Below are 12,357 nucleotides of genomic sequence, written 5' to 3' on the forward strand. Positions count from 1 at the left end.
GGGGCGGCCGCGGGCGCACGGGGCCGGGCCGCATTGTTCCGCCGGTGTCCGCACACAAAGGTGGCGGGGGGACGGACGCGGCACGGAGCCCGCCGTGGGTCCCCCGTGCCCAAAATGGTGGCGGCGAGAGGCGGGCCCGGCCCGGTAACCCCCCAGCTCCCCCGGGGGTACCGGCCGCTGCTCTTGGGGGGGGTTTCCCCAGCCCGCTCCGCTGTGCCCGGCTCGGCTCCTTTTGTTGCGGGTGGGGGTCCCCACCTGGCCGGTGCCGCCGCGGGGTCCTGCCGAGCCTTTCTTCCGCATCCCGGCGAGGCCGGAGGGCTCCGCGGGGCAGCGCGCCGCTCATTGTGCGGCTCAGCGGAGCCGCCGGGGCACCGGCGGTGCCTTCACCACCGCCCCTGTGCCCCGCGGGGCGAACGCTCCCGGCTTTCGTGCCTTCTGACCCGTTTCCTCCTGTAAGTTTCTTGTTTGGTTTTTCGGGTTTGTTTTTTTTTTTTTTTTTCTGCTTGATTTTAATTCTTATTTTCATGTGCGCCGCTAATGTCCCGTAAATATTTTGTGCGCCGGCTACAAATGTTACAAACAAAGTGTGTCCTGGTAGGAAATCTTTTGTGCTTGCCGTGAAAAGCTATTCTTGCCAGCGCGTTGGCAATAAACCGGGTGAATAACGTGGTGGCGTGTGTTTTTTAAAGACAGTAATTGCCCCGTGAATGCGAATTCCAAAGATGCTTAAAAGTTCAATGAGATGCACGAAGCCCCGAAGAGCAAAAACTCCTCGAGCAGGATGTAGATTTCTGAAGAGGGGGAATCCCTTATGCGGTACGAAATCTTGAAAGGGGATAAGATCTCTCAATGATGCAACTTCTTGCGAAAGAGAACTCCCCTCCCCCTCCTATTGATGCCAAACCATTAAAGGGGGAGGCTCTCCGGGCCCAGCAGCGTAAAGTCTTGAAGGAACCTGAATTTACAATGATAAAAGGGCCAAGGCACTAGCCTTTCACCTTTGGAGGCAATTAGCATCTGGCTTGCTTCACAACTGAAGTAAATGTGGGCTCCCCTTTGGTTCGAGGAGCACGCTTAGGCTGGGGGAGTTAACATCATCACTCGGAACAAATTAACTTGCTTTTTTTTGGGGGGGGGATGCCCGGGAGGAGGAGGAGAAGTGCGGGCGCGTTGGTGCTGGGGGTGTTGCAGAGCAGAAGCAGCACGCCGAAAACACCGTCCGAAAAACTCCGTGCACGTGGATGGCCCGCAGCCCTTGGCAGAAATGGGTTTTAAAAGCATGGCGTTTGTCCGAGGGTCGGTGGAAATTGCGGTTAAAATCGGGATGCTGCGAGAGGACGGATGCGGCTGTCAGAGCTCTGCTCCTTTCGGGCACGTGGAGTGAATTTCCTTCTCCGGCGGAGTGTGAGCAGCTCGGCACAAGCACTTTCAAAAGTTGCTGTTCCTTGAAGCTCACCATCTCCTTACCTCTTCCCTGGTGTAGCTGTTCCATTCTCTCCACTGTTTTTGGGGATGTCTGGGAACAGATTTTTGCACAAAGAGCTTGCTCAAATAGTTCACGTCTTGAAATCAATGGCCAGCGATGGGAGTTACACTTTTTTTCTAAGTATTGCTCTGTGTGGTTTTGGTGGTTTTTTTTTATTTGTGCTTATTTATCTGCATAAAGAAGATTTCTTCCACGGTTTTGGATGTAATAATACCAGTGCCCTTTCTGGCTGGTCTCACTGCTGCCTCTGAGACATGCCTGAGTTTCAGGGGTGTCTGAATAAAATGAAAGTGACTATTCTTCTAGGGATTTGTGGAGATGGAAATAAAACCGTAGCTGTCCATCAAAAAGTGAATCTGTGCTCATGTATGAATGGTGTTTTCTTGCTTTAGCTTTGGTAGTTGTGGAGAGGTGTGCTTGGGGCTGAACACCATCGGATTGGGGTATGCCCCTTCCCTCAAAAGCTACTGCCCCTCATGAGTAACCCTGGGGTGATTGCCCCAGTGCATTTGGGCACAGAGTAAAACGGGTGCTTGGAGTGGATCTGTGAATGCAGAAGGAAAAATGGAGATCTCAAGCTCAGAGGCTTTCAGCTGGAGGATGCTCAGGCTCAAACCCCTTGAGCTTCACAGCTGATGTTTGTCCAGCTCTGCCCAGTATCTCTAAGGGATGCTCTTACAGTGGATGCAGCTGTCTCTTCTTGGATTTTCTCTTCTTCCTAGGAGGTGTGAGCTCCTCTGAGCTTAAATTCTGGCTGGTGGTTCTTTTCTTGCTGTTTTTCTGATACCAGTGTATCTCCAGGGGGGAATTTGGTGCTAAACTCTTACAACATCCTTACAAAAGGCAGAAGTTCTAAACAAGCCCTAATTCTGCTTGAAACAAATATCCCCTGCTCTCACTCTCCCTCCAATTTCAGCAGGCAAGTCAGGTTAAGGTTTCACTGCTACATCCCTGCAGTCCTCAAATGAGACAAAGCCTGATTTTCCAATTTGTGGTGTTGTATTGGTCATTTTTAAAAAGCTTTGGGTATTTGGGGGGGGGGGGGGGGGTTTACCCTCATACCCCCACTACCCCTTCCCCCCTGATATTTTTTTTCTTCTGGTGGGTTTCTCCACAGCTAGCTGGAAGGCTCTGTAATGATAGGCCATCTGGACCTGTCCCTCCTGTGCTGAGCAGATTTGATGAGGGTATTTGAGAAGTTTGGGGCCTTTAGTAGTTTAGAGAGGCAGAATGGAGCTATTTTTTTTCTTTTTTCTCCTTTCACTTTTTAAATACAAACCCTTTACCCTATACTTATTGGCTCAAAAGAAGCTTCCAGCCTTCCAGATGTGGGACTGCCATCAGCAGCTGGATGGCAGAAACCCGGGAATCAAATGTTTTCATTTTCTTTTCGCTGGACCCGTGCAAAGCCAGAGACTGCAGGGGAAGGGATGTCCAAGGAGAAAGAGGAGCATCCATCAGGCTGGACTCTGGGCATTGTTTGGGGAGGGGGTGGGCACAGCTGGCCCTCAGGCTGGCTCTGGCAGATGCAGGCGCCTGGGTTCCTCTTTTTAAATCTCTGCTGCAGCAGCATCACCCGGCAATGGACTCAGGAGGGGTTCAGCTACCGCCAGCAGGTCAAAAGTTCAGTGGGACAGAAGCGGGTTCTTCGGGACGTGTTCAGCTTCATGCTGTGTTTTTACATGGATCTGAGGATGGTAGAGAGCACTTCTGCCTTCTGGGGTGGGTTGGCTTTTTTTTTTTTTTTTTTTTCCCCTTCCTCCCCTTTTAAATGGCTGTCTTGTCAGCCATCTGCTGTACAAAACTTGCGTGCCATTTCAAAAGTGGTCTTTGGGTTGTGTTGGCTCGGTTGTCATGGCGTATTTCTTGGTGGTTTGTAGAATCACAGAATCACAGAACGGGTAAGGTTGCAAGGGACCACACTGAGTCATCTGATCCAACCTCTCTGCATCACACTAATCTGCATCAGGGGGTTTGTCCTTACCTACTCTAATAGCACTGCAGCAGGAGGAGGTGTGGGGCACATCATTTTTTTTTGGTTGTCATTGCCTTGATGGACAGAAAGGATGCTTCCCAGCGTCAAGTTAGTGCAGGTGATGATAGGTAGTGATTTATTTCCCTCTTCAAGACTTTACTGTAATGTGGGACACCTCTTGTGTCAGAGTATCTCCTGGTCGTGTGCCCTTCCCCTGTGCAACTGAAATGTCCTCCTGGCAGCTGTGGGGATTGTTTGTATCGAAAATATTGGGAGAATATTTAACGTTTTTAACCGTATTTCAGCACAGCTTGAAAATGCTGGACAGGAGCCAGTGTGGTGTGGCCACCCAGCTCCTTGGCATGTGCTCTCAGGAGCTGTGGACTCCAACATTTAGGAACTTCTACTTGGGTAGGTCGAGGGGTGGTTGACTTTCCAGAACGTGCTTGGAAATAGTCAAAACATTGTTGTTAACTTAGTTTATTTGGAAAAGGGGGGAAAGCCACATTACACAGGGAAAACATAAATCTTTTCCTGTGGTTTTTAAAAGCACCTTTGGGCAAATTGCCTCTGCTGTTAACTTCACTATGGCTTTAAGATGCTTTTCCTTGCCTCTTGCCCCTTCCTAGCACTTCAGGCTCTGGCTCTGCCTTTAGGTAGATTCCTCCCACCCACAGGCAGGGAGGGCACTGCTGCTCTTGCCTACCTTTTTCCTTCTCTGGTGTGGTATCTCCGTGCAGGTCCTTGAACAGGCTCCTTCTGTCAGGAATGTTATGTGGCTGTTAGAAACCAGCAGCTGCTGCTGCTCCCCCGGGTCCCCCAGGAGGAGGAAGAGTGTGGAGAAGGGGAGAGCAGAGAACAGGGTTTCTTCTATCTGTGCAAACTGGATACAGCTTTAAAAGAAAAAAAAAATAATGTGTTAAATAGCGTGTTAGAATTTTAATGCTTTGAAAGGAATTTTTCCTAGTGAGGGCAGGATGGCCAAATATGCTCTGACCTCCACTGTGGTATCATGTTAAGTCCTGCTGAAAAGTCTCTGTGGATCCCCTTGCTCTGCCCTTTGGGTGTGTCCCTTTAGATCCATGCCACCGAAATGGCACAACCTTCCTGTTCTGTGGCTTTATGGGGTTAATTACACAGACAGTAGGGTTTGGTACCCAGGTACAGCCTCCACCTCTCTGTAGCTGTTGGGTCTGGTGCTGCATTCTGGTTGGTATTACAGTAGCACATAAAATATCTACTGGTGCCTCATCCTGCTCTGTGGTAGTTGAGATGGCCAGGTGGTTTCTGATCAGAAGAATTTAAAGTCTAAGTAAGATCAATGCAGCAAGAAGGTGCTGCAAGCTGATGAAAGTGTTGGTGGATTCATGTAGGTCGGCTAAGTTTGTTGAGGGTAGTTCTGAGTTTAAATGCCTTTTCAGTAGAACAGTTCAGTCATTAGGATGTCCATCCCTCCTGCCATTTGCCTGATCACAGTAGGCAACATTAAAGTGGAAGGCAGTGGGCAGTGACTGAAGCAACAGCCAACAATAGATCTGCTGACTAAAACTTCCCTCTCCTGTGAAGCACCTTGCTTTAGAAAAAAAACACATTGAGGAAAGGTAGAGTAACTGGCAGTGCAGGGAGGGATGCTGTACAGAGAGTAGACAGGGTTGGAAAAGATTGTGGCATTCACGTATACTGAAAAGACAGTGTTGGTCCTGTTGTGTGGAGAAACCCATTTGTGGACCACTGTGTGATTTGGGTTATGCACTAAGGTCACTCTGGGATGGCTCTGCTTCCCCTGGGCAGCATCAGCTTCATCCGAGGGGGTGAGCTGGGTGTTTGTTGTTTAAAAAACCAAACAAAATCAAGGGCCAGTACTGGTTTTATTCCTTCTGTCCCGTCTGTTGCTTGGTGCAGTTGCTGCAGTGCCCCATCCCTCTCCCCATATTTGTTCCAGCACCACTTCTTCCATTGCTGCTTTTGCTGTCTTGGTTATTCTGTGTGTAATAGAATCGTTAACACTCTACATGTCAGTGCTGGGCTCTAGAGTTCATTGAGATTAATGGAGGGGGGAGGCAGAGAGATGCTTCTCAGAGCTGCTGTTTCAAGTGGTCTGCAAATTGGAAAGCAGTTTCCATTTCAAATGCAAGTCACATCTTTCCCAACTGTAGATCTTAAACTTTTACACAAGTGTTTAGATTTTATATAATGATACTCTAGTGTAATTGGATTAAAAAAAAAATCAACAAACAAAAAACCCCACACCAAAAACAAACCAGAAAAAAACCCAAAAATAACAACCACAACAAAAAAATAAGGAATAGGTAGTTCAGGAGGCTGATACATGAGTTAAAATGTTATCTTAAGCCTTTGAAAAGAAACAAGTAGTGACTGCACGAAGCCAAAGGGTGTCTGGACAATGGATAAGGAAGGTTATTTTGACAGCAACATTTTGAATGGATCTGAGTTAGGTGACAGGGGAGTTGTGGAATGACGGTAGCAGTAGAAGGGAGAAGGGAAGGAGGAGCACGATAGGAATTTCGGAGATTTGATGGAGCACATGGAGCCTGATATCCCAGATTTTATGTGGTGTTTGTATAGGCAATTCTGCTGGCACAGCTGACACTGAAAATCATGCCTGGTGTTAGCTGAAGTGTTTGTGTACCCACAAGTTTAACAGTTTAAGCTGAGTTTATTTTAAGACCGATTTAAGATAATCAGGTGCAAGTCTTTCCCCACTAGAAAAAAAAAAAAAACATAATCGTTTGTGCAGGAACTTAAATATGACTTTGCAGTTTGCTTTGTTTAAGAAGACCCGAGTACCACAAACAAACCTGTGCCAATTCAATCAACCGATTTAAACTTCTGTACAGCGCATCTAAATCGGACCTTGGAAGTTTTTCTTTGTGGAATTTGCTCTAACCAGACCAGCTAAAAGTAACACCTTTAAAGTGTTGCAGCTTTATATGTAGACCTGCTTAACTGTGGTCTTTCTCTCCCAGCACATAATGCCGGCAGAGCTGTGCCATTCTGCCCCTGGCATCTGTTAAGTGCCTGCATGAAGGGTGAAGAATTAACTTTTGTAATGGCAATGGATGCTTTCATAGACTTCTTTCAGGCAAAAATCTCCTCCAGAAGAGAGCTGTGGGTAAAAATGACAACAGCCAAGGAGTTAAAATTCCTGAATTGAAAGTTTATCATGTAAACATTATTGTAGGTATGTATGAATTTTTTTTAAAAAAAATTTCCCCCCCCCCTCCTCGTTACCAGAAGCAACAGCATCTGCTGTGGTGGTGGGAACAATGCAGCCTAGTGATTCCTCCTTCCTTACAGTAGAGAATCCTGTTAAACACACAAGGCTGTGCCTCAGAGTGTATCCTTTCAGCAGGCTTGTTCCTTTTAATGGGTGCCCATTCCTGGGGTCTCCATTGTTTCACCAACAATAGCACTAGGGGCAGCTGATTTGGTTGACAGAAAATGCGTTAATTTAACAGATCTATTCCCTTTAGCCGGTCTCCTTCCTATTGTGCCCCAGTTCTCCCCCAGTTCCTGGGGAGGAGGGCCTAGGGAGCAGGGTCTGTTAGGTGGAAGGCTCCTGCAATTAGGAGGGGTTTGCAGCCTTTTGTGTGAGGAACAGAAAACAGCTGATGGGGAGAAGTGGGGAGAGTGCAGTTTGCTTACTGCCAGAACACTGATTTTTCTGCTTTTTGGGGAGGGCCTTACAAGGGATGGGGGAATAACTCGACGCTAGGAGCTGATGGCAGTCAAGGTCTTTGCTTTGCTCAGAGGTGGTCTTGCAGCCCAATGTGGCAACGCCTTTCAGTGCTGGCTCAACTTCTTGACAAACTCTTTATATTCTATAAATGCTTAGCTAAAACACCAGCTTCCCACTGGAAAAGCAAAGCTGCTGGTATTATCTGGGGTAGGACTGCAGAGAGCTGGCTGGGGGAGGCAGTATGTAAAGTTAACACCAAATTACTTGAAACATGAGGGGCGTAATGGTTCTCAGGGACCCTTTCCCTGGGCTGGGCCACCAGTTTAGGACATGGTTTTAGGTCTGGTCTGGTTTAAACAGTGCAGGCTCTTCACCCTTGGGTGCACTTAGACAGGTTCAGCTCTTCCCTGTAGTAACTCAGCTTGGTTCAATGACAGAGGGGGGTGTCTCTGTTGGTTTTTACATCAGTGTGGTCAAACAGACACATCCAGCCTGGTGGGAAGGAGGGTGCATGCACTGCTGAGGGGGCAGTGAAACACGAAGCTCTTCTGCTCCTGGGGGCTGCCGGCCGCCAGAAAGATCTTGGCTGCCAGAAGGAAGATCTCACTCCCTTTCAAGCCCTCGCTTCAGCCACGCTTCTGACTCTGTGGTTTGCCCCTTTCCTGGCAGCATCCCAGCTCGCTGGGTCCTGGCTGGGTTTTTGTGGGGGCTGTATGTCTGTGGTGGGAGCAGCACCTCCCGCTTTTGGTGCTGCAAGCTGCCGGCTCAATCCGCCGTGGCTCTTGAAACTCTAGCCGTAGTTTAGTTCTGGTTGCTGGGGCTGGTGGTGTAAAAGGAGCTCTGGAGGGTCTTTTTCCTCCTCTTTGGTAAAGCTGTTAATTCTCTGGCTCCTTCTCTCCAGCTAAGCCTGCTGTAAAGGGGCCAGATCTTTGTATGGCCAAAGGGTTGGAAGGCAGACCTAGCATTCTCCTTTCTGCTGAGCCCTGTATGTAGGGAGTTGTGTGGCAGCAAAAATATTTGTATATCCATAACACAAGGCAAAGAGGGTTGTGGTTGGAGGTTTTGGTGTTTTTTTTTTTCTTGCTTAGTTTTTTTTTGTTTGTTTTAGGAGGCAAAGGGTGAGAGTTCACTTAAAGAGCTTGACTCTTAATAGAGCTTGTCATTGTTGCTAATATAAAACAAATGATGAGCATGGGAGAGGAGTCAAAGGCTCCCTCTTCTGGTGTTCTGGGAAGGTTCAAATACTGAAAAATAAGCAAGGGAAAAGACCCCTTCCATGCTTTCTTGTGATATTTTGTGACCTCACTTAGGCCTAAGCCTTACTGGCCCACCACATAAGTCTCTTCTTGTCCTGTAAATACACAACCTTAATGGCTCTCAGTGGAAGTGAAATACATTTTCAAATGCAGACTATGTTGCACTTGTTAGTAAAAGTGAGTCCTGGTTTCAGAAGGGTTCCCAGTCTGAGCATGGAAAATGGCAGCCCTGCATGTCCCTGCCTGTGATGTTTCTCAGTGCTTCCCTTTGCTTCTCCTCTTTACTGCACCCTCCTCTTGCAATGATAATGTCATTTGTGTCCCGTGCATTTCCCAGGTCACATGTGTGCACTGGCATGTAAACATGTTTGGGATGATTGGAATGGCCAAGTATGCTGAGCACTCCCTCTGGGAAAGCCTGTCTGTCCAAGGCTCTGGCACTGCTGTCACTTTAGGCTGAGTCAGTCCAGAACTCAAAACTTATTAGTGGTTGATTGATGGAGAAATGTGCACAAGAAGTAACAGTTTGTCGGAAATTTTAGATGAATTTTCTAAAAGCCATTATATAAAGTGTAGTACCTCTGAAATTAATAGGATTTCAGAGCATTAGAGAAAGGACTTTTTTTCCTTTAGTATTTTTTTCTTCACTGGAGAGCTGGCCATCACGGGGCTTATTTTTCCCCGTGTTGTTAGTGTGGAGTGTCTGGTGGAACCTGAGGACATCAATTCCCAACCTCCCTTCCAGGGCAGCATCTCCTGCCACTGTCAGGGCCGCCAGCAAAACTGCTCACCCGGATTAAAAACTTTTCTCCAAAGTGAGCTGTGCCTCACCAGAAGCAGTTCCCCCAGCCAGCTCCCTCCACAGCCCCACAAAAGGGCTGTACCAGCATGACTGAAGCAGTGGCACAGGAATGGAAACAGGCAGCAGGGAGGGGAAGGGCTTTTTATAGCTGACACTTCTGCTGAAAGAAACGCTTATCGCACTGGGAGCAGGTGGAGGGAGCCTGCACAGGTAACAAGAGGTCATGCAGCAATGAGGGCACCTGGGGAAGAAACCTTATCAGCAAGACCCTCCCTGAAAGGGTTTTGGGTTGTATCAAGCCTTGGTACATTTCTTTTTTCAAGCGAGAGTTCTGGTTAGAAAAGTTTTAATTTGGAGTTAGGTGGTGAGCCTTTAAATTGTTGATTCAGTCCTGAATGTGCAGCTGAAATCAGTTAAATTTCACTGTAGCTGAGTGTTTTGCACAAAACCAGAGTAGTGAAAAATTCTTTTTGAGAAAATTCAGGCTTTCTCTAAAAAAACCAAAACAATTTCCCACAGAGAAAAGGGTTTCTCTGTGGCTCTGGTCGCCCAGCAATGCAGATATCTATCCATCAGGATTTGCTTGCCTGTGCTGAAGAGGCTGGAGCAGCCTGCCTTGTCGGACAGGGCAGCCATGTAGAATAAACAGGGAATAGCAGTCTCGATTTCCTTTCTTTCAGCCTGATACAAGGTGCAGAGGCACTGAAGACTATTTTGCCCTTAAGATAATTGTGAGTTGGAGAGGATCAAAGGGCTTGAGGGGGCTTTTTTGGTTGAAAGGGGATTTTCTCCATGGACAGCTGCAGTAGTGCATTAGTAGTGCAATGGATTATCTTTCCATGATCTGTAGGATCTCAACCAGCTATCGAGGGGCCCCACTGAAGGCTGCTGCTTGGGGGAGGCAGAGTGAAAGTCTCCTCTAGCAGGGAGACCTGTAATGCCTGAGAGCTCGGACCACTTGACTCCCCCTGCCCCAGCAGGGTGGGTGGTGCTGGATATTCTTAGACTGCAGATAGTGCTGGGGGCATGAGGAAAGGGGACCCAGCTCTCAGTCACGACTAAATGCAGCTGATGCCCTGCATCCACCCTGCTCTCCAGTGGAAGTGCTTATTAAGGAATGCGAGAAGCTGATTCCAGCTGCTGTGGCATCCCCTAAAGGGAAATGTGTAATTTGGGAGGGTGTTGCGAGTCCCTTGGTGGAACAAACTGCTCTCTGTAGTAAACCTCTGACCTGCCAACTGCCCGGACTGTGTCATTTTGGGAAGTTTTGGATGATGGCTGATCTGCAAATAGCTGTGGCATTGAGAGGGTGTCCCTGCCTGGATGGGTATCTGTATCCTTGCTCTGCGCTGCAGGGAGGCAACACATCTGGCCTGACTGTGGCAAGGGTGGCAAGAGGGGATGGGACAGAGCTTGGTGCTATCAGAGGTGGAGATCAGGTCATGCTGTGCCTCCCTGACCTGGTTTCAGGGCCCGGGGATGAGGGGGCTGGAATGTGCAGGGCGGCAGAGCTGTCAAGGAATGCGGGTTCCCAGGTGGCCGGGTCCCCAGGTGGCCACTTCAGTGCTTGGGCTCAAATTGCATCTGTGCTGGTTAATGAGTGCTGGGGCAGCCCTGCCCCACCAGGTCCTCCTGTGCACACCTCCTCAGGGATGAGTGGGATGCCAGCAGGACAGGGGTGACCACAGCATCTTGTGGGGCGTCAAACTCACCCTCCCAGCACTTTTAGAGTTTTCTGTTAACTTTAATGATGGAAGCTTTATGGCTTTTTGGTTGGTTGGGGTTTTTTGGGACTAGTGAAACACAAGATGGGATGAACCCAGCTTTGGATTTCAGGGCTGAGTGGTTTTTTGGGAGAGGCAGTTGTCCCAAAAAACCACTTGGTTTTTTTTTTGTCTTTATTTGTAAGCAGGTTTCAGAATTTAAGGGCCGCCATATGATGTTGTGTTGTTTTTCCTTGGAGTTGCAACTACAGTTTATAATCATTGCCTAGTCCTTAGCCAGTTGGCAGGGAGACTGCTGTGAAGGGATTGATTATTAGTGGATGCTTCATTGTGCTGTCCAAGCCTGACTTTCTTGCTCTAACCAGTTTCCTTCAGTTGGAATGGCTGTAGTCAGCAGAGGGAAGAGAGGGAGATGTGTCTCTTCCCTCTCAGCAGCGCTGTTTCTTCTTCATGGGATGTATTCAGGATAAGAAGGGTCAACAGAAAGTGTCAACACTTGAGCATTCTCATAGAAAGCCAGCTGGCTGGCTGGCTGCTGGGGACTGCTCACAATTTTTCTGCTTCCTCTTGTGATTCTCTCAGTATTTGTTTTCGGAGTGGTGACTTAAAACTAGCCCTGTTTGGTGGGAGCATCCTGGAGGCCCCGCCCTTTCCCTGGGAGAGGCACCGACAGAGTGGAAACATAATCAGGAAGATGATCTGGAGCTCAGAAAGGCGAAGACACGCTGGCAGCTGTGGCAATTGAAGATGAGTTAGGGTTTAAACTGGCACACACAAGCACAGAGGCAGCAGCACAGGCTGCAGCTTGGGCAGCAACATCTGCCAGGCTCCTTGGATAGGAGCTGGGATGGTTTGGTCGTGCTGAGCCACATCCTGCTGCAGCTCCTCTGATAAACCTGGGCTAGCTAATTAGAAGCTAGGATGTGTGCAGCTGTGCACAAAGGAGCTGTACTGGAGTAGCTGGTGCTGCTGTTTGGGAAAGGGAGTTTGAGCTGGGTCTGGGCAGGGGTGGTTTGTGAGGAAGGGGAGGTGTGTGTCAGGCTTGGGCTGGGCTGCCCATCCCACCCTGCTGCGCTTAGGCTGAACAGCAGCAACTGGAAGAGGGCAGCTGAGCTAATGCTTAAAAAGGTGGAGGGATGAAAGACTCCACACCAGGTCTTGGAAGTATGATCCTAACCCTCTGCTCGTCTCCTGCTTTCCTCCCCCACTCCCAAAGCCCCTCTTGGGCTGTGTGGAAGTGTCCCAGTTCTTGCAGCTGTGTTAGTTGTAATGGGTCATTTAGTCCTGAAATCCCTGTTTAAAAGGGGCAAGTCCTCGCCTCGTGTGACAGCTGCCGCCTTGCACTTTTCCCCAGGCTGGAAATAACTGCATATGACACAGGAGCAGCCCGTGGCATGGGGGAGGGAGGAAGGTT

General features: G+C 48.7%; 1 protein-coding gene across 1 annotated transcript in view; it reads left to right on the forward strand.

The window, feature by feature from the left end:
• Positions 1 to 12,357, forward strand: part of LOC121332795 (cat eye syndrome critical region protein 2) — a 99,905-nt gene that overhangs the window by 299 nt on the left and 87,249 nt on the right. The gene's annotated exons all lie outside the window — the stretch shown is intronic.

The sequence above is a fragment of the Onychostruthus taczanowskii genome, unplaced genomic scaffold, assembly GCF_017590055.1.
Source record: "Onychostruthus taczanowskii isolate IOZ18803 unplaced genomic scaffold, ASM1759005v1 scaffold15, whole genome shotgun sequence".
Classification (NCBI taxonomy): Eukaryota; Metazoa; Chordata; class Aves; order Passeriformes; family Passeridae; genus Onychostruthus; species Onychostruthus taczanowskii.